This window comes from Jaculus jaculus, chromosome 3 (assembly GCF_020740685.1).
Source record: "Jaculus jaculus isolate mJacJac1 chromosome 3, mJacJac1.mat.Y.cur, whole genome shotgun sequence".
Lineage (NCBI taxonomy): Eukaryota > Metazoa > Chordata > Mammalia > Rodentia > Dipodidae > Jaculus > Jaculus jaculus.
Window position 1 is genome coordinate 130,056,855 of NC_059104.1, and position 18,871 is coordinate 130,075,725.

Below are 18,871 nucleotides of genomic sequence, written 5' to 3' on the forward strand. Positions count from 1 at the left end.
AAATTATCATAGGCGATTAGGAATATGCCTGGCACTCTCCAAGGACCCAGCTGCATGAGGAGTCTCGAAAGCACCGATGGGACCCCTTGTGCTGGACCTCGGTCACGGTGAGGACGGCACTGCAGACCTCTCGCTTGTTTGGTTCATCTTTCCCAGGAACGTTTTTGGGGGAGTCACCGTGGATCCGAGCAATTGGAACTCACTACCAGCTCAGTGTGTAGGAATTTTCCACGGCATCTGGCCCTTCCCATCAGCGAGTAGCAAGCCTTTGATCATCCAGATGTGCGCCGTGGCAAACCGAACCACCCGATTCATGAAACCAACACCACACGCACGGGCCGTGCCAAACTTTGCCTGCTCTGTGGTCCTCAGTGTCCCCTGTCCTTAACTCCCTACCAAGACTCGAAACGCCCTGACGCCCTGCCCCACGTCATGGTTACCCGCACACTAGGCATTCCATGCTCACGGGTGCCCAGGTTGGTTCAAAGTGCTCTGCACACAAACGCGTGCCTCCACAAGGGACAGGGTCCCTGAAGTCATGTAGAGATGAATCATGCATTCCACATAGCCAACACCCTCAAACCAGTAGGGGCTTTTCTCTCTCAATCTCCCAACAAAGAACTAAAAATGGTGACTGGAGCCCAGTACAAACCCAAGCAGGACTGTTCACCCTCAAGACGCAACAAGCGCAGCTGCCTCTGTTGAGCGTGAATAGCCATCAAATGTTAAGACAAGTGCCGTGTGCGAGATCCAGCAGGCTGATCTCATGATCGGCAGGAGCCACCCAGCAGGCCGTGGTCCTCACGAGACTGGCCACAAACACTGTCAGGGTTTTGCACGAGTAACCAACCTAGAAGACCAGGGACAATCACAGGAGGTTGCCCAGAGGCAATTCCTACTCTAGGGAATCCACAGGCCCCCTTGGCCCCCGCCATACCTAAGGTTACATCTGGGCACACACGACCATGCGTATGAGCAGAGTGGCTTCAGGATGGGGCATGACACATCTCCACACCCAGGGCTGGACTAATGACTGCAAGCGAGTCCTCAGGACCACTGGCCAGGTGGAAGGTAGCGCGTGCCTTCTGCCCAGAGGACAGACCCCAGATACGGGCACCTGTTGAAGGAACAATTTGAAGACCATGCCACCTGTGGCACATACACCGCCTTGCTCGGCGCACTTGATGAACGGTAGGGACCACAAGCCTGCCCATGCAATTTTGTCAAAAGGGCCTGGCAGCGCCCAGCACACCCAACTAACTCTTCATTGGAGAAGAGATGTGGTGGGACCCCAAGAAGGGAATCTTCAAATGGCTGCCTGTGTTGATGGAGGGTAGAGTGTGAGGACGAGGCAGATGTGGCTGGCCACAAAAGCACCTACGTGACCCCATGTGCTGGACCTCAGTCACGATGAGAACGACGGTAATGAGCTTTCACTCATTTTGTTCAGCTTTTCCAAGGAATGTTTTTGTGGGGGGTCATCATCGATCCGAGCACACTGCTTTACACGCTTTCCGTACGAGGGTCAACGTAGGCGTTATCCCTGTCCGCTAGGCTTTCTGCTTCATTGCACGACACCACCGCCTTCGGCTGAAGGTGCAAGCACCATGCGCTATGGGCATGGAACACATCACAGGTCACTGGACATCTTGTTTACCTTCACCAGTGCAATGCTTACCTCCGTGCCTGCTGTCGCTTTGGCAGAGGTCGCCCCCCTCAGGTAACCATGCAGACCGCACCAGCTATTGTCTCTGCGGTTCTGGAGGGTCCATTGAATTTCCGCAACAGCCGAAGGCACCCCTTCCACTGAAACTGGCCCTGGCAGGAGAACAGAAGGCGATGCTCCTCTGAGGAAAGGGACGACGTACGCGAGGCGCCGCCTCACGGTCAGGCAGTGCCGACAAGCACAAGGAGACCACTGGTACCTATGTGCATGTGCTGCTCAAGAGGCCATGGCCTGCAGGTCTTGTCTTGTGTTCTTTCACACAACACCATACCAGCAGGGCCTGCCTGACCCCCAGACACCCGAGAACTCCACCAACACGGCCTGCACCCTAACGAGCACAGGGTGCCCTAAAGATTGCATAAGCCCCGGAGAAGTCAGGTGACGTGAGCCCCCTCTTCTCTCTGACCCCACACCTCTGCCATGGAGAGCCATTCACAGGGGCCTGGTATACGAGGCGGTGCTTGGAGCCGAAACCATCAAGAACACAGAGATAACACCGGTGCCCTCAGGAGACACCTGGACAGGGCGCTGTATAGCCTCTCACTCTCAAGGGCACGCTAACTGGTCAATGGTGAATGCAACACAGGAAAAGGTCACCCAGGAAGTACACCTATCACGACAGACAAGTGTGCAGCTCTGACCTTCCACAGCGGGTCCCTACACTCCAAGGAAAGGCAAGACAGATGTTCATTCAAGTGTCAAACCGAGAACAGCAAGAAAACATGGAGGCACACACACTAGGTAAACACTGAGAACCTGCATGCCGAGACTCCTCCACCATCGCATCTGAACTATGGCATCAAACCAAAGCAAATATGTACATACCCGGGGATAATGATTTCCTTGCCTTAAAACAACACCAACACGCATCTGTGTACCCCACCACCACCCACACACGCCCGCATGTAGGAGTGCGATGCGTAACATGCTTGTGCATCACCAAGCAGAAGCAAATGGACTAGGTCACTCATCTCTACCACACGACCTCATGTCCACAGGCGCCGGGAGACCTCACCTCATCCTATGTGTGTCATGCTGGACGGTCCCCCATGAAGGGCGTGGGAGAGACAAGTACCACACTTTCTCCGGGGGGGGAGGGGTTGTCTGGGCTCAGCATCCCGTGTTCCTCGTCTCAGTTTGATCTGAGCCCAGCCCGGCCCCTGATGCCCTCCTTTCCAACCTGAACAGAACCTTCCGAGCTCCATCTCCCTCTTGGTGTGCCTGAGACCCTTCAGGCCCCGAAATCATCCCAGGTACCTTCTATTGCGACTGACACTGTGCTAGGACAACCTACGTGCCAAGAGCCTCCAGTGGCCGTGCCCAGAGCGATCACGTTCCCTAATTCCTCGAAAGGCAGTTAGAGGAATCGAGGTTGAACCACAGGACACTTCCGGACACAGCGGGGTGATCTCATGATCGGCAGGAGCCACCCAGTAGGCCGTGGTCCTCACGAGACTGGCCACAAACACTGTCAGGGGTTTGCACGAGTAACCAACCTAGAAGACCAGGGACAATCACAGGAGGTTGCCCAGAGGCAATTCCTACTCAAGGGAATCCACAGGCCCCCGTGGCCCCCGCCAGACCTAAGGTTACATCTGTGCACACACGACCATGCGTATGAGCAGAGTGGCTTCAGTATGGGGCATGACACATCTCCACACCCAGGGCTGGACTAATGACTGCAAGCGAGTCCTCAGGACCACTGGCACGTGGAGGGTAGCGCATGCCTTCTGCCCAGAGGACTGACCCCAGATACGGGCACCTCGTGAAGGAACAACTTGAAGACCATGCCACCTGTGGCACATACACCGCCTTGCTCGGCGCACTTGATGAACGGTAGGGACTCCAAGCCTGCCCACGCAATGCTGTCAAAAGGGCCTCTCAGCGCCCAGCACACCCAACTAACTCTTCATTGGAGAAGAGATGTGGTGGGACCCCAAGAAGGGAATCTTCAAAAGGCTGCCTGTGTTGATGGAGGGTAGAGTGTGAGGACGAGGCGGATGTGGCTGGCCACAAAAGCACCTACGTGACCCCATGTGCTGGACCTCAGTCACGATGAGAACGACGGTAATGAGCTTTCACTCATTTTGTTCAGCTTTTCCAAGGAATGTTTTTGTGGGGTTCATCATCGATCCGAGCACACTGCTTTACACGCTTTACGTACCAGGGTCAACGTAGGCGGGATCCCTGGCCACTAGGCTTTCTGCATCAGTGCACGACACCACCCCCCTCGGCTGAAGGTGCAAGCACCATGCGCTACGGGCATGGAACACATCACAGGTCACTGGACACCTTGTTTACCTTCACCAGTGCAATACTTACCTCTGTGCCTGCTGTCACTTTGGCAGAGGTCGCCCCCCTCAGGTAACCATGGAGACCGTACCATCTATGGTCTCTGCGGCTCTGGAGGGTCCATTGAATTTCCGAAACAGCCGAACGCACCCCTTCCACTGAAACTGGCCCTGACAGGAGAACAGAAGGCAATGCTCCTCTGAGGAAAGGGACGACGTATGCGAGTCGCCGCCTCACGGTCAGGCAGTCCTGACAATCACAAGGAGACCACTGGTACCTTTGTGCATGTGCGGCCCAAGAGGCCATGGCCTGCAGTCCTTGTCTCGTGCTCTTTCCCACAACACCATACCAGCAGGGCCTGCCTGACCCCCAGACACCAGAGAACTCCACCAACACGGCCTGCACCCTAACGAGCACAGAGATCTCTAAAGACTGTACAAGCCCCGGAGGGGTCAGGTGTCTTGAGCTCTGGACATGCTTGCCACTCATCCTGGACCCCTCCCACACAGGATCCCGGGAGCAGGGGCACTATGGCCCTTTGGCATTCACTGCCGGCCCAGCTCAAATGCTCCATGAATTCACACCCGTGTTCATACACCAAAGTGTCGGCCACAATCCACCTAGGGCCCTTTGCTGACCACCAACCTCCAACCCAGGCCAGGAGTCAAGACCAATGCTACCATAGGATGTCACAGGCCTACACTGACAAAAACATTCCCATATTTCACACTCGCCTACAAGGCTTCACCGCTATTTGCCCAAGATCCAGGGCATAAGACACCGCATGCCACCCAGGGCCCCCCAAACCTTCTGTCGCTCCACCATTCAGTGAACACTGAATCCATCTTTGTGGGAATGAGGACTGTCAGGCAGAGCCCCTGCTCTGGGATGTGGAGCGGGCCGACACCACATTGCGGGCAGTCCACTCCTCCCTTTGTCAGGGTGCATCCTGGTCTTGGAGTGGTGAAAACACCAAGATATGTAGAGATCTGCATGCTCCCTCCCCTGTGGTGGAACTAGCCTGCTGATAGGGACTCCAAGTCCGCCCACAAAACCATGTCAAACATGACTCACACATGTTGGAAGTCATCATTGATCTGAGTTCACTGAAATGCATTTTATGTTGGTCAATATCACCAGGGGCGATCCCTGGTCACTAGTCTTTCAGCATCCAAAAGATAGCATCACCACCGTGGTATTTTCACCCAATTTCCCACGCAGACGGAAGCCACTCTTTCCACCGATACTTCTCATGAAATTGGACCACGATGCATGGAACCTTCTGAGCCAAGTGACTAGGCACAGTTCTTTAGCTCCAGTGACACCTGATAGTTACCTTGCAAGGGTTCTTTAATATAACCCCTCTTGTCCACATATCTAGGCCATCCTCAGAGTTCTACATGTCCATGACTAGACTGGGACTCTGGAGAAGCATTTGCTCATCCACAGTTCCACCAATAAATAATGCCAGAAACAAAACACTACATCCCTTCTCTGACACACTGTCCTTTCTCCCCTCTGCAACAGCCAGTTGACGTCAAACCCTCCATTTAGTTCACACCCATGTTCCTACCCCAAAGGTTAGTCAGAAATGACTACATGCCCATCACCGACCAGCTTTTGTCAATGGTAATCACTGGATATGTGACTAAATCAGCTGTGTAATGTGTCAGAATGGTATGTACTCACTGGCCTGGCAGCTGCATGCTCTCTCCCAGTGAACAGACTTGTCTATTTTTAGCAAGTCATAGCTTGACCACAGTACCCTCTGAAACAAGCTCACACTGCTAAGAAGACTGAAGAAATATGTGGACCCTTTTGTAGGTCTTTCAAGATGCTGCTTCCCTTTGTGGTGTTTGAAGGGTAATGACCAGGATATGTTCCTGATGCAGAAAGCACTGACATGACCCATGTGCTTGACCTCAGTCACAATGAGAATGATGGAAGTGAGCTCTCACTTATTTTGTTCAGCTTTTCCAGGGAATGTTTTTGTGGTAGTCATCTTCGATCCAAGCATACTGAAATTCATTTTAGGTGATTAACATGAACAAGAGGGATTCCTGGCCACTAGCCAGCCTTTTAGCATCAATGAGACATCATCACTGCACTCCTGAGAAACGTGCAGACCCTATGCACTCAGGGCATGGACACATCCCAGGTGACAAGTGAGCTTGGGAAACTTGGCCAATGCTGTGCTTACCTCTCTACTTGGTCTTCCATAGACACATGGTTCCACCCTGTGATCGTAATGCAGGTCGCACCTTCTCAGGCCTCTGCAGCTCTGCAGATGAGTTCATCCAATGTTCAGCCACCCCCTTTCACTGAAACTCCCCCTGCCAAGAGAACAAAGTGCAAGGGCCTCAAGACCAAAAGGACTATGCACACAGGTTCCCATTACAAGGCCATGCAGATCTGGAAGGCACAAGGATCTTCCATACATGATAGCAAACATTCCCAGAGGACAAGTCCAAAAGTGAATTCCTATGCCATAGTATGCACAGGTCTTCCTAGATCTCCAGCAACACCCAAGGGTACACGTATACACACAGATCCATGGGCACAAGCACTGTGGTACACCCAGTGCTGGACTAACAACTGCCAGCTGCTCATTTGACCACTGTCCACATAGATGGTAACAAATGCTTTCCACCTAGAGGACAGACCACAGCATCTAGCCTCTGGTGAAGGAATACTTTTCCCACCAGGCAATGCAGTGCTAAATTGTGACAAGTTCACTCATTCTGATTCTGGTGTGCAGGTCACCCTGGTTCTTGCTGTACCAACAGGTCTTGCCAAGCATTCCCTGTGCTGCCTAAGAGCTCCTTGGCTGTCTTACTCAGGAGATGCACCATGGGGCCAGTGCATGGTGCTATCTCTGGTCACTGCTTGTGTGCTGAGATCAGCTGTGTGCACAAGGCAGAGTGATATGCACTCCTGGTCCTGGCCATGGCACACTCACTCCCAGTGGGTTTACTTGCCTATTGGTAGGGAATCCATTCCTGCATATAGTACCCTGTTAAACAGGGCTCACACTGCCAAGAAACCTGAAGAAACTGTGCACCCCTGGAGAGATCTCTCAGGATGCTGCCTCCCTTTGTGGCGGGTGAATGATAATGACCTGCATATGTGCCTGATGCATAAAGCACCTACATGACCCCATGTGCTGGACCTCAGTCACGATGAGAACGAAGAGTGTTAGCACTCACTCATTTTGTTCAGCTTCTGGGATATGGTTTGTGGGAGTCATCATTGATCCGAGCACACTGGAAAGTATTTTACCTAAGTAACCATAGGCTGGATCCCTGGCCACTAGTCTTGATGTACCTAAGAAACAGCTTCACGATATTCCTGAAGAACGTGCAGACAGTATGCACTCAAGGCATGGAACACATCCCAGTTGAATGGTAAGCTTGGGTATATTTCCCAATGCAGTTGTTACCTCTGTGCTTTGTCCTCCATCTTCACAGGGTGCCATCCTGGTACCATAATGAGGCTGTACCTTCTCAGGCCTCTGTAGCTTTGAAAACGAGTTTACCCAACTTCATGGGCAGCTGCAGGTACCATTTCCACTGAAACTGCCCCTAACAAGAGAAAACAAGGCAAGGCCCCTGTGAACAAATGGACGATGCACATGGGACCACACCCCAAAGACACGATGACCTGGAAGACACAAGGATCCTTCTGGTCAATATGTATACATGTGGTCCACAGGGGCCATGGCCTGCAATCCTAGTCTCGCACTGTACAACATCACACCAGCAGGAGTCTGACTTACCTCCAAATGACAGAGATGTCAATAGACACTACCTAACTCCAAGGAGCACAGAGATCTCAAAGAACTGTATGAGTACCCAAGACATTAGGTGCTTAAGAGCCAGGTTCTCTCTGAACGAAGTAGACCACCCAGGTGGTGCATTCCAAATGATGTAGTCAATGGGGAGGAGCTGGGAACCAAAACTATCAACCACACAGAAGCAACATTGTTGTGCTCAGGTGGCAACTCCCACAGGGCTCTGGATTTCCTCTCATTCCTAAATTCATGCGTGCAAGTCAACAGTGAATGCCACACAGGCAAAAGACATTGAGGCAGGAAAGACAGGATGCAGCTCTGACCGTTCCCTGAATTCATATTGTGGTTCAGAAGAGGGTTGGGACCTTTGAACAAACCAAACAAGGAGATCCCTATAGATACTCAACGTGGAGAGTCAAAACAGAATGAACACTTATCACTCAAACCATCAACAAAAGAGTTCAAACAGTGAATAGAACACAGTAAAAATCCCAGTAGGTAAGTGGAGCCATCAAGACAGAACAGCTAGAGCTGCAGTCTTGAACATTGATGGCCATCCAATTGTAAGGCAAGGGGAACCTGCCAGATCTGCCAAGCTGATCCCATCCACAGTGGGAGCAAACAATGGAGCCTTATCATCTGGGGACTCAGAACCAACCTTTTGGGAAGATTCCACAAGAAGTGTCTATGCATGCCCAGATAAAGTCCCATAGGAAGTGTCCCAAAGCCAACATCTATGCCCGAGTATGCACAAGTCCTCTGAGATCTCCGGAAACACCTAAGTATACATTTATACATACAGGCCTGTGGATATGAGCATTGTGGTAGTCAGGCCTGGGGCATGAGACATCTCTACACCCAGTGATGGACAACCAACTCCCAGCTGTACATTAGGAACTCTCTCCACATGAATGATAATGCATGCTTTCTGCCCTGGGGACAGAGCACAGCATCAGGACCGTGGTGTTGGAATACCTTCCACACCAGGCAATGTAATGCTAGACTGGACAAGTACACCCCTTCTGATTCTGGTCTGCTGGTCAGCCTTGTTCCTAATTTAACAACAAGTCTTGCCAAACTTGCCCTGCATTGCCAAAGAGATCCCTGCCTGCCTTATTCAGGAGATGCACCAGGATCCCATCAAATGAGATTATCTGTGGTCACTAGATCTGAGCATAGATAAGCTGAGTTCAGAGGCCAGAGTGGTACATACCTCAGGAACAGCCCATTGCATGCTCACTCCCCAAAGGCAGACTTGCGTATTGTTAGGGACTCCCAGCCTGCCCACAGTACCTTGGCAAACAGGGCTCACACTGAACAGAAAAATCAAGAAACCTGTGCCCCCTTATAGAGATCTTTCAGGATGCTGCCTCCCTTTGTGGTGGATGAAGGGGAATGACCAGGATATGTGCCTGATGGATAAAGCACCTACGTGACCCCATGTGCTGTACATCAGTCATGATGAGAACAGGAATGTGACTCTCATTTTGTTCTGCTTTTCTGGGATATGGATTTTTAGGAGTCATCATTGATCCGAGTACACTGAAATGTATTTTATGTGGATCAACATCAACAGGTGTCAACATCAACAGGTGTGGTCCCTGGTCACTAAATTTTAAGCCTCCAAAAGACAACATCACCACACCAAGGAGGAAAGTGCAGACACTATGCACTCAGGGCATGGAACACATTGCAGATGACTGGTGAGCATAGGTAGGTTGGCCATGCAAACCTGGAAGGCACAATGAGTGCCCATGCATCACAACACAGACCCAGAGGAAGTGTCCAAAAGCAAATACCTGTGCCACAGTATGCACAGGTCCTCCTAGATCTCCTGCAACACCCAAGGGTACAACTATGCACACAGACCCGTGGGTATGAGCACCATAGTTGTCAGGCTTGAGGCACGAGACCTACACCCAGTGCTGGTCCACCAACTGAACGGCCAGCTGCTCATTAGGACCACTGGCCACATGGATGGTAATGATTGCTTTCCGCCCAGAGGACAGCCCACAGCATCTAGGCCCTGGTGTAGGAATATTTTCCACACCAGGTAATACATTGCTAGACTGTGACAAGTTCACCCATTCTGATCCTGATCTGCAGGTCATCCATTTTGTTCAGCTTCTGGGACATGGTTGGTGGGAGTCATCATCGATCCGAGCACACTGGAAAGCGTCTTACATGAGTCAACATGGGCCGGATCCCTGGCCACTAGTCTTTCTGCACCCGGGACACAGCTTCACGAACACTCGTGAGGAACGTGCAGGGTACATCTATAGACGCAGGCATGAAGGTATTAGCATTGTGGTAGTGAGGCCTGAGGTATGAGATATCTCTATACCCTGAAGTGGACCACCAACTGCCAGCTGTACATCAGGACCACTGGAGACATGAATGATAATACATACCTTCTGGCCCGAGGACAGACCACACCATCAGGCCCCTGGTGTTGGAATACTTTTCACACCAGGTAATGCATTGCTAGACTGTGACAAGTTCACCCTTTCTGATTTTGGACTGCAGGTCAGCCTGGTTCCTACTATAACAAGAAGTCTTGCCAAACTTGCCTTGAGCTCACCAAGGCCTCCCTGGCTGCCTTACTCAGGAGATGCACCAGGGTCCCAGCTAATGAGGCTATCTGCAGTCACTGGATATGTGCCTAGATAAGCTTGTGCACAGGCCAGAGTGGTACATACTCCAGGAGCAGCCCATTGCATGCTCACTCCCCAGTGGGCATACTTGTATGAGTACCCAAGAGATTAGGTGATTTGAGAGCCAGGTTTTCTGTGAGCAAAGTAGACCACACAGGAAGCGCATTCCAAATGATGTAGTCAATGGGGAGAAGCTTGTAGCCAAAACCATCAACAACAACATAGAAACATCACTGTTGTGCTCAGGGGGCAACTCCCACAGGGTATTGGATGTCCTCTCACTTCTAAGGTCATGAGAGCTGGTCAACAGTGAATGCAACACAAGCAAACGATATAGAGGCAGTGCACCTGTCACAACAGACAACGGTGCAGCTCTGACCTGCCCCTGATGTCCTATCTTGGGCTCAGGAGAGGGGTGGGATCTTGAGCCAAGCCAAACAATGAGATTCCTACAGATCCTCAATGCAGAGTCAACACCCTCAAAACAGTGTGGACTCTTCTCACTCAAACTACCACCAACAAAGCTCAAACAGTGCATAGAACCCGGTAGAAATCCAAGTGGGCACATGTAGCCATCAAGACAAAACAGGTGGAGCTGCAGTCTTGAACATTGGTGGCCATCCAAGTGGAAGGCAAGGGGAACTTGCCAGATCGGCCAAGCTGATCCCATTCACAGTGGGAGCAAACAATGGGGCCCTTGTCATCTGAACACTCAGAACCAACCTTTTGGGAAGATTCCATAAGAAGTGTCCATGCATGCCCACATGAAGTCCCATAGGAAGTGTCCCAAAGCCAACACCTATGCCTCAGTATGCACAGGTCCTCTGAGATCTCTTGAAATACCTAAGGGTATATGAATAGACACAGGCCTGTGGGTATGTCCATTGTGGTAGTCAGACATGAGGCACGAGACATCTTTATACACTAAAGTGGACCACCAACTACCACCTATTCATTGGGACGTCTGGCCACCTGGATGATAATGCTTGCTTTGTACCTGGGGAACACAGCACAGCATCAAGACCCTGGTGTTGGAATACTTTCTACACCAGGCAATGCATGTGACAAGTTTACCCCTTCTGATTCTAGTCTGTAGGTCAGCCTGGTTCCACAAGTCTTGCCAAACGTGCCCTGCATTGCCCAAGGGCTCCATGGCTGCCTTACTCAGGAGATGTACCAGGGTCTCATTGCATGAGGCTTTCTGTGGTCACTAGATATGTGCCAGATCAGCTGTGTTCACAGAGCAGAGTGATACGCCCTCCAAGGAGAGCCCATTGCATGCTCACTCCCCAGTAGGCATACTTGCCTATTGTTTGGGAATCCCAGCCTGCTGCCAGTACCCTGTCAAATAGGACTCACAGTGCCCAGAACACTCAATAAACCTGTGCCCCACTTAAAGAGATCTTTCAGGATCCTGCCTCCCTTTGGTGGTTGAAGGGGAATGACCAGGATATGTGCCTGATGCATAAAGCACCTGCACGACCCCATGTGCTGGACCTCAGTCACGATGAGAACGAAGGGAGTGAGCTTTCACTTATTTTGTTCAGCTTTTCCAGGGCATGTTTTTGTTGGAGTCATCATCAATCTGAGCATGCTGAAATGGATGTTACCTGGGTCAACATAAGCAGTATCTCTGGCCACTAGACATTCAGCAGCCAAGAGACATCATCACCACACTAAAGAGGAACATGCACACACCATGCACTCAGGGCATGTAAAACATCCCAGGTGACTGGTGAGCTTTGGTACCTTGGATAAGGCAGTACTTATGTCCAAACTTTGTCTTCCATCTGCATAGGATGCCACCCTGGGATCGTAATACAGGCCGTACCATCTCAGGCCTCTATAGCCCTGGAGATGAGTTCACCCAACTTCCCCTGCCAGGAGAACACAATGCAAGGCCCCCTTGAGCAAAAGGACTAGGTACATGATCCCCATGACAAAGCCACACAGACCTGGAAGGCATAAGTAGCATGCATGCATGATGACAGACAGTCCCAGAGGAAGTTTCCAAAAATAAACACCTATGCCATAGTATGCACAGGTCCTCCTAGATCTCCTGCAACACCAAGGATAGACCCATACACACAGGGCTACAGGTATGAGCACTGTGGTAGTCAGGGCTGAGGCAGGAGACAGCACTACACCCAGTGTTGTACCACCAACTTCCCAGGCAGGTCAAGTTGCCCCCTTCCACTGAAACTCCCCCTGATGAGCAAAATGACTAGGCATATGAGTCTCCATCCCAAGGCCACACAGACCTGGAAGGCACAAGGTGTGTCCATGCATGATCACAGACAGTCCCAGTGGAAGCGAGCACCAAAAATGAACACCTAGGCCATAGTATGCACAGGTCCTCCTAGATCTCCTGCAACACCCAAGGGTACAGCTATACACACAGGCCTGTGGGTATGAGCACTATGATAGTCAGGCCTAAGGCACCAGACATCTCTACACCCAGTGCTGGAAAATCAACTGCCAGCTGTTCAATAGGACCACTGACCACATTGATGGTTAAGCATGCTTGCCACTGAGAGGACAGACTGTAGCATCAGGCCCATGGTGAAGGAATACTTTCCACACTGGGCAGTGCATTGCTAGACTATGACAATTTCACCCATTCCAATTCTAGTCTGCAGGTCAGCCTCGTTCCTGCTATAACAAGAAGTCTTGCCAAACTTGCCCTGTGCTGCCCAAAGGCTCCCTGACTGCCTTACTCAGGAGATGTACCAGTATCCCAGTGCATGAGGCTATCTGTGGTCACTGGATATGTGGCTATATCAGCTGAGTGCACAGGCCAGAGTGGTATGCACTCCAGGGCTTGCCTGCTGCATACTCATTCCACAGTGGGCGTACTTCCTTATTGGTAGGGACTCCAAGCCTGCCTATAGTACCCTGTCAAACAGGGGTCACATTGCACATAAAACTCAAGAAAACTCTGGTCCCCTTGATGAGATCTTTCAGAATGCTGCCTCCCTCTGTGGTCATTGAAGGATAATGACCAGGATATGTGCCTGATGCTTAAATCACCTACATGACACACTGAAATGTATTTTATGAGAGTCAACATCAATAGGAGGGAACCCTGGCCACTAGACTTTCAACATCCAAGATACAGCGTCACCACACTCATGAGGAATGCGCAAACACTATACACTCAGGACATGGAACACATTCCAGGTGACTGGTGAGCTTGGGTATGTTGGCCAGTGCAGTGTTTACATTTTTGTCACCCTGGGATCATAATACAGGCCACACATTCTTAGTCTTCTGCAGCTCTAGGGATGAGTTCACCCAACTTCCCAGGTGGCTAAAGCCACCCCTTCCACTGAAACTCCCCCCTTCCACACAAGGTGAAGCCCCCATGAGCAAAAGGATTGTGCACACTGGTCCACACCCCAAGGCCACACATACCTGGAAGGCTCAAGGAGCATCCATGCATGACCACAGACAATCCCAGAGGAAGTGTCCAAAAGTGAACACCTATGCCATAGTATGCACAGGTCCTCCTAGTTCTCCTGCAATACCAAAGGGTTCAGCTATGCATGCAGACCCATGGGTATGAGCACCGTGGTAGTCAGGCCTGAGGCACGAGACATCTCTACACCCAGTGCTGGACCACAAGCTGCCAGCTGTTCATTAGGACCACTGGCCACATGGATGGCAATGCATGCTTGCTGCCTGGAGGACAGACCACACCATCAGGCCCCTTGTAAAGGAATACTTTCCACACCAGGCAATGCATTGCTACACTGTGACAAGTTACCCAATGAAGGGTTCTTGGGGAGATGCATTTGACAGACTCAAAAGTGGGTTGCCTAGAGCAGAGAAAATGTTCCTCCTCCCACCTTAAAGCTGATCCTAGCCCAGGCCCTAAAGACCTCAATTCCTATCTCACTAGGACCTTCTGACCTTGGTCTCCCTGTCTGTATCCCTTAGGCTTCCCTGGCCTTGAACTTACTATAGGCAAGTATGCAAGTGTCAGGCACTTTCCTAGGACCCAGGTGTTTATCAAGTCTTGAAAGCACCTATGGGACACCTTGTGCTGGACCTCAGTCATGATGAGGATGACACTGCTGAGTTCTCACTCATTTTGTTCAGCTTTCCCAGTAATATTTTTGTGGGAGTCACCATTAATCTGAGCACACTGGAACTCACTACCAGCTCAGAGTAGAGGAAGTTTCCATAGCATTAAGCCATTCCTAGCGCTTTGCCTGCTCAGTGGTCCTCAGTGACCCCTGACATTACCTGTCTACAAAGACTCCAAGTGCCCCAACACCTTGCCCCATGTCATGCTTCCCTGCACAGTAGGCCACCCATGCTCACAGGTGCCCCTGTTCGGACAAGGTGCTCGACATCCAAACACATGCCTCTTCCTTGGAGGAAGGGACCCCAATTTCATTGAGAGATGAAGGCAGTCATCCCACATAGTCAACACCCTCAAAGCAGTAGGGCCTCTTCTCTCTCAAACTCTCAACAGAGAATCAGAAACAGTGAATGGACCCCATTACAAACCCAAGGAGGCATGTGCACCATCAAGACACTGCAAGTGTAGCTGCCACTTTGAATGTGAATATCAATTCCTATTCTGACTGCAGGTCAGCCTGGTTCCTGCTGTAACAACAAGCCTTGCCAAACTTGCTCTGTGCTACCCAAGGGTTCCCTGGCTGCTTTGCTCATGAGATGCATCACGAGGCCCCAGTGAGCAAAAGGACTATGTACATGGGTCAAATTATAGGCACACTACTTTCAGGTTTATATTCCATGAAAACAACCTTTTCTTCTTTGTCTATTTGGAGTTATCTTGAATAAACCATAACAGCAAGGCAATAAGTGACCCAAGATTATCAAGTGAATGTTTCAAAGACTAAGCAAATCACAGACATTTTTTCCTACATTAAATTTTAAATATTGAGTGGGTTTGTTTTATAGTAAATTTATTCAATAAATTTAAGTAGTTTTCTTTTGTGAACGAATCAATTATAACAGCCAATGAAAGCAGAACTTCTATCATTAAATATATGTAACACTAGAAAAACAAAGGGTAAGCTATAATTAGAGTGAACAGATGTAGTAGAACATACTGAAAACTCACCCACTCACATTTCTGTTTACATTACATACAGTTCAGTTCCTTATTAGCACTTTTTACAGGCAACATTGCACTATATACAAAGATAATAATAATTGAAAAGTGAAGCTTTCTTTAGAAAATCGGTTTTCAGAAGGAAAGAGCTCTTAGAGACAGGACAGTAATTGTAAGCGTCATCATTTCTATGATTGTAAATTGAGTATTATTGAGCAGTGAAACAAACACTCTGCTCATATGACTTCAAGGAGTTTTTATCTCTTCTGACTCTTTAAAGAGCAAGCTGCTTTTGTTTCTATGCGTTGTGATAAAGAGACTCCTCAATATCCCCTTATTCTAATGTCATAGTAATCACTGTGCCTGATATTACAATGGCTTCATCTTCTCCATTTTCTAAAAGATGGGTTTCCAGAAGTTCAGAGCATCTTATGAAGTTCATAAGAAAATAAATTAGCTTTTGGATCAGGTCTTGCTGTTTGCCAACTAACACAGCCCTTGCTAACCATACAAGAGGGCCAATTGCACCATACAGATCCTCTGAGTTAATTTAGGGCAACTATTCAATTGTATTTCAAACTCCTCTGGCTGCCACTGGCTGACCTCAAGTTCATTTTCAAAACCTGTCCTACTGCACTCTTTCATTTGTTCAGGTGGCTTTCAAAGAGAGAAAAGTGAAAAAAATAATTACATTTGTTCTTTTCATCTTCATCTTTGGATATTGAAAAGATGACCCCAATGGCAATCTTCTTTGTCTTACAATTCCTGGGTTAGGGCTTCAGCTTTTCTCTGACCAAATAAAGTTTTTGTCTACAGATTGTCTATAAAACAGCCCATTTAATAAACTTGTTGTTTGGCTTCATCACAGCTACACCAGGGTCGCACACGTGGCAAGACTGCTCACTGGGTAATCTCCACTCCCAGAGACACCCTGACACCCTCATGGGCACCTTAATCATATCTCTAATAAATAAATAAACAAATATTTTAAAAATATTAAGTGTATCACTGGATGTGCTGGTACATGTCTTTAATCCCAGCACTCAGGAGGCAGAGGTAGAAGGATAGCTGAAAGTTAAAGGCCACCCTGAGACTAACTAGTGAATTCCAGTTCAGTTTGGGCTAGAGTGAGACCCTACCTTAAAAGCCCCCCTCCCCCACCAAAAAAAAAACCACTAAGCACAGTGCTGGAGAGATGGCTTTGTAGTTACGGCACTTGCCTGCAAAGCTAAAGGACTCAGGTTTGATTCCCTAGTACCCATGTAAAGCCAGATTCACAAGGTAGAATATGCATCTGGAGTTCATTTGCAGTAGCTAGAGGTTCTGATGCACCCATTCTCTGTCTATCTGCCTTTCTCTCTCTTTCAAATAATTACATACATAAACAAAATATATATAAATAAGCATAGAACATATCATGTCAAGGAAAGAAAATAATTAAAAGGTAAAATTTCTAGGATAACAGTAAGAATGACCCATCAAAAAGGATTTGAAGTAATCTGGTCATCTTAGTCATAACCACAATATTCTTTAGAAGAATCCTTAGCTGCTTTGTTTTTCACAAAATTTATTCCATTTCATTATAAAACTATAAAATCAATACTTTATTGATATTCTGTGTTTGAATAAAGAAGTGAAATTACAAATCAAGGGAGAGATTGTCATCAAAGAAAAAGGCAAATAATACAGATATTGCCAAACAAGACCCTGAAAAAATAGAATCAAATGCTTGGCTATGTGGCATAGAACACAATGTCCATGAAGTACAAAGGATCATGTCTCAGCTACTTACTCTTGTTTTCTGAAGTGGAAGATCTCATTCCAGTCTCCTATATCTCAACAAAAACAAAACAGAAAAAAGAAAGTCACAGAACATATTCCCCAGCAAGAATCAACATTCAATCCATAAATTAGTTATATTTAGGATGACAACTTGATTCTTCTTAATTAATCCATCTTGTTTTCTTACTAATTATTTAAAAAAAATTTTCTTTTATCCAAGTGTCTAACCAAAGTGAGGTTCAAATAGAGCAAAATAAAGTGTCAGGTCATATTGAACATATTGAAGATGCACATTGCCTCATGAGAATGTGAGAGAAAGGTCCTGCTCACAGTGATATAATATTGTCACTGAGAGGTTACCAATTAAAGCCAGGGTCTGAGAGTCTTATTTGTCTTATCAGAGGTTCACACATCTGGACCTCAGATTGACATCTGGAATGTGTCCCTCAGCATCCTCAGACAGTTGTGCTCATCATCGATCCAGACAAGAGCTCTGACAAGAAATAAGCTTTCCCATATCCAGACTTAATTTGTACAGACTTATGTAATGTGTAATGAAAGAATAGCAAATATACATGGAATGAACACTTTGCTTAGTCTCTAATTATTGGTACCATAATAATACAGTGTAAAATATGATCTTGGATTGGTTTAATAAGATTAAATATAATCTACTGGATATCCAAAGTCTTTTCGAAACTGAAAACTTAAGTAAAATAACAATCATGATTATATGACCATGCTAAGAACATCTGTTTTAAATGTGCAAGATAAACAATTAATATTTAGCACATTAGAATTAGTACAAATAATTTTGTGCAACTCCAAGTTGTAAGCAAAGGAAATTAGTCAGAGATTCCATAAAATTATTCAGGCCACATCAAAATTAAATTTTTAAAGGGGCAAAACTATAATAGGACACTGAATGAAGTGAGGAAAATCATGGTAGAGAATTTATCAGAAATATTTGCCTTTGATGCTTTGAAATAATTAACCAACATGCCTTGAAGTTGTGACATTGGTGGCTGCAAAATGCCTAAAACCTTTAAAATCAGCACATTAAGAACTCACCTTGATTCCCTGAAGTTTCATAACTTATTCTAAACATTGACCTATAGCAAGATATCAAAAAAGAGAATAAATCATATTAGAACATATATAAAATTATAAAATACAAACATTAAGTCTAATGAAGTTGTACAGTTACCTATCTTCACATAAGTCACAAACGTTTGGCACTCTGTCACTGTTCTCTTTTCTCTTCACCAGTTTCCTAGATTAGTCTGCTTTTGGTAATGAATAATCATCTCTACCATGCTTTGACATTTAACAATGTTCTCCTTGAAGAGTCCAAACTTTTATTCCATCAATAGTGTCTTTATGAAAAATGTACTATGAGAAGTAAAATGAATGGTGCCCATTGTGAGGCCAACATTCTGAAAGTACGTGATGACAAATTTGAAAGTCTATTTTATTATACAAAAATCTGTATGTAAAGTCATGAATTCTATTTCAAATCATGTAGAACATGATGAAGAAAT

General features: G+C 47.7%; 1 long non-coding RNA gene and 8 other non-coding genes across 9 annotated transcripts; all 9 read right to left on the minus strand.

The window, feature by feature from the left end:
- Positions 1-93: 93 nt before the first annotated feature.
- Positions 94-186, minus strand: LOC123459902. Its single transcript, XR_006636638.1, has one exon. It is a non-coding gene; the product is annotated as a small nucleolar RNA SNORD116 (small nucleolar RNA).
- Positions 187-1,396: 1,210 nt separating this feature from the next.
- LOC123459882 lies at positions 1,397-1,491 on the minus strand. The gene has a single exon (XR_006636618.1). It is a non-coding gene; the product is annotated as a small nucleolar RNA SNORD116 (small nucleolar RNA).
- Positions 1,492-3,767: 2,276 nt separating this feature from the next.
- Positions 3,768-3,861, minus strand: LOC123459870. Its single transcript, XR_006636606.1, has one exon. It is a non-coding gene; the product is annotated as a small nucleolar RNA SNORD116 (small nucleolar RNA).
- A 193-nt stretch (positions 3,862-4,054) lies between these two features.
- On the minus strand, positions 4,055-17,793 carry LOC123459383. The gene is made up of 4 exons (XR_006636284.1): positions 17,341-17,793; positions 7,458-7,599; positions 6,219-6,351; positions 4,055-4,188 (listed from the first exon to the last, which is right to left on the minus strand). It is a non-coding gene; the product is annotated as an uncharacterized LOC123459383 (long non-coding RNA).
- LOC123459887 lies at positions 5,936-6,029 on the minus strand. The gene has a single exon (XR_006636623.1). It is a non-coding gene; the product is annotated as a small nucleolar RNA SNORD116 (small nucleolar RNA).
- LOC123459925 lies at positions 7,184-7,274 on the minus strand. Its single transcript, XR_006636660.1, has one exon. It is a non-coding gene; the product is annotated as a small nucleolar RNA SNORD116 (small nucleolar RNA).
- On the minus strand, positions 11,956-12,049 carry LOC123459889. The gene has a single exon (XR_006636625.1). It is a non-coding gene; the product is annotated as a small nucleolar RNA SNORD116 (small nucleolar RNA).
- LOC123459890 lies at positions 14,510-14,602 on the minus strand. The gene has a single exon (XR_006636626.1). It is a non-coding gene; the product is annotated as a small nucleolar RNA SNORD116 (small nucleolar RNA).
- On the minus strand, positions 17,746-17,812 carry LOC123460000. Its single transcript, XR_006636722.1, has one exon. It is a non-coding gene; the product is annotated as a small nucleolar RNA SNORD109A (small nucleolar RNA).
- Positions 17,813-18,871: the final 1,059 nt, after the last annotated feature.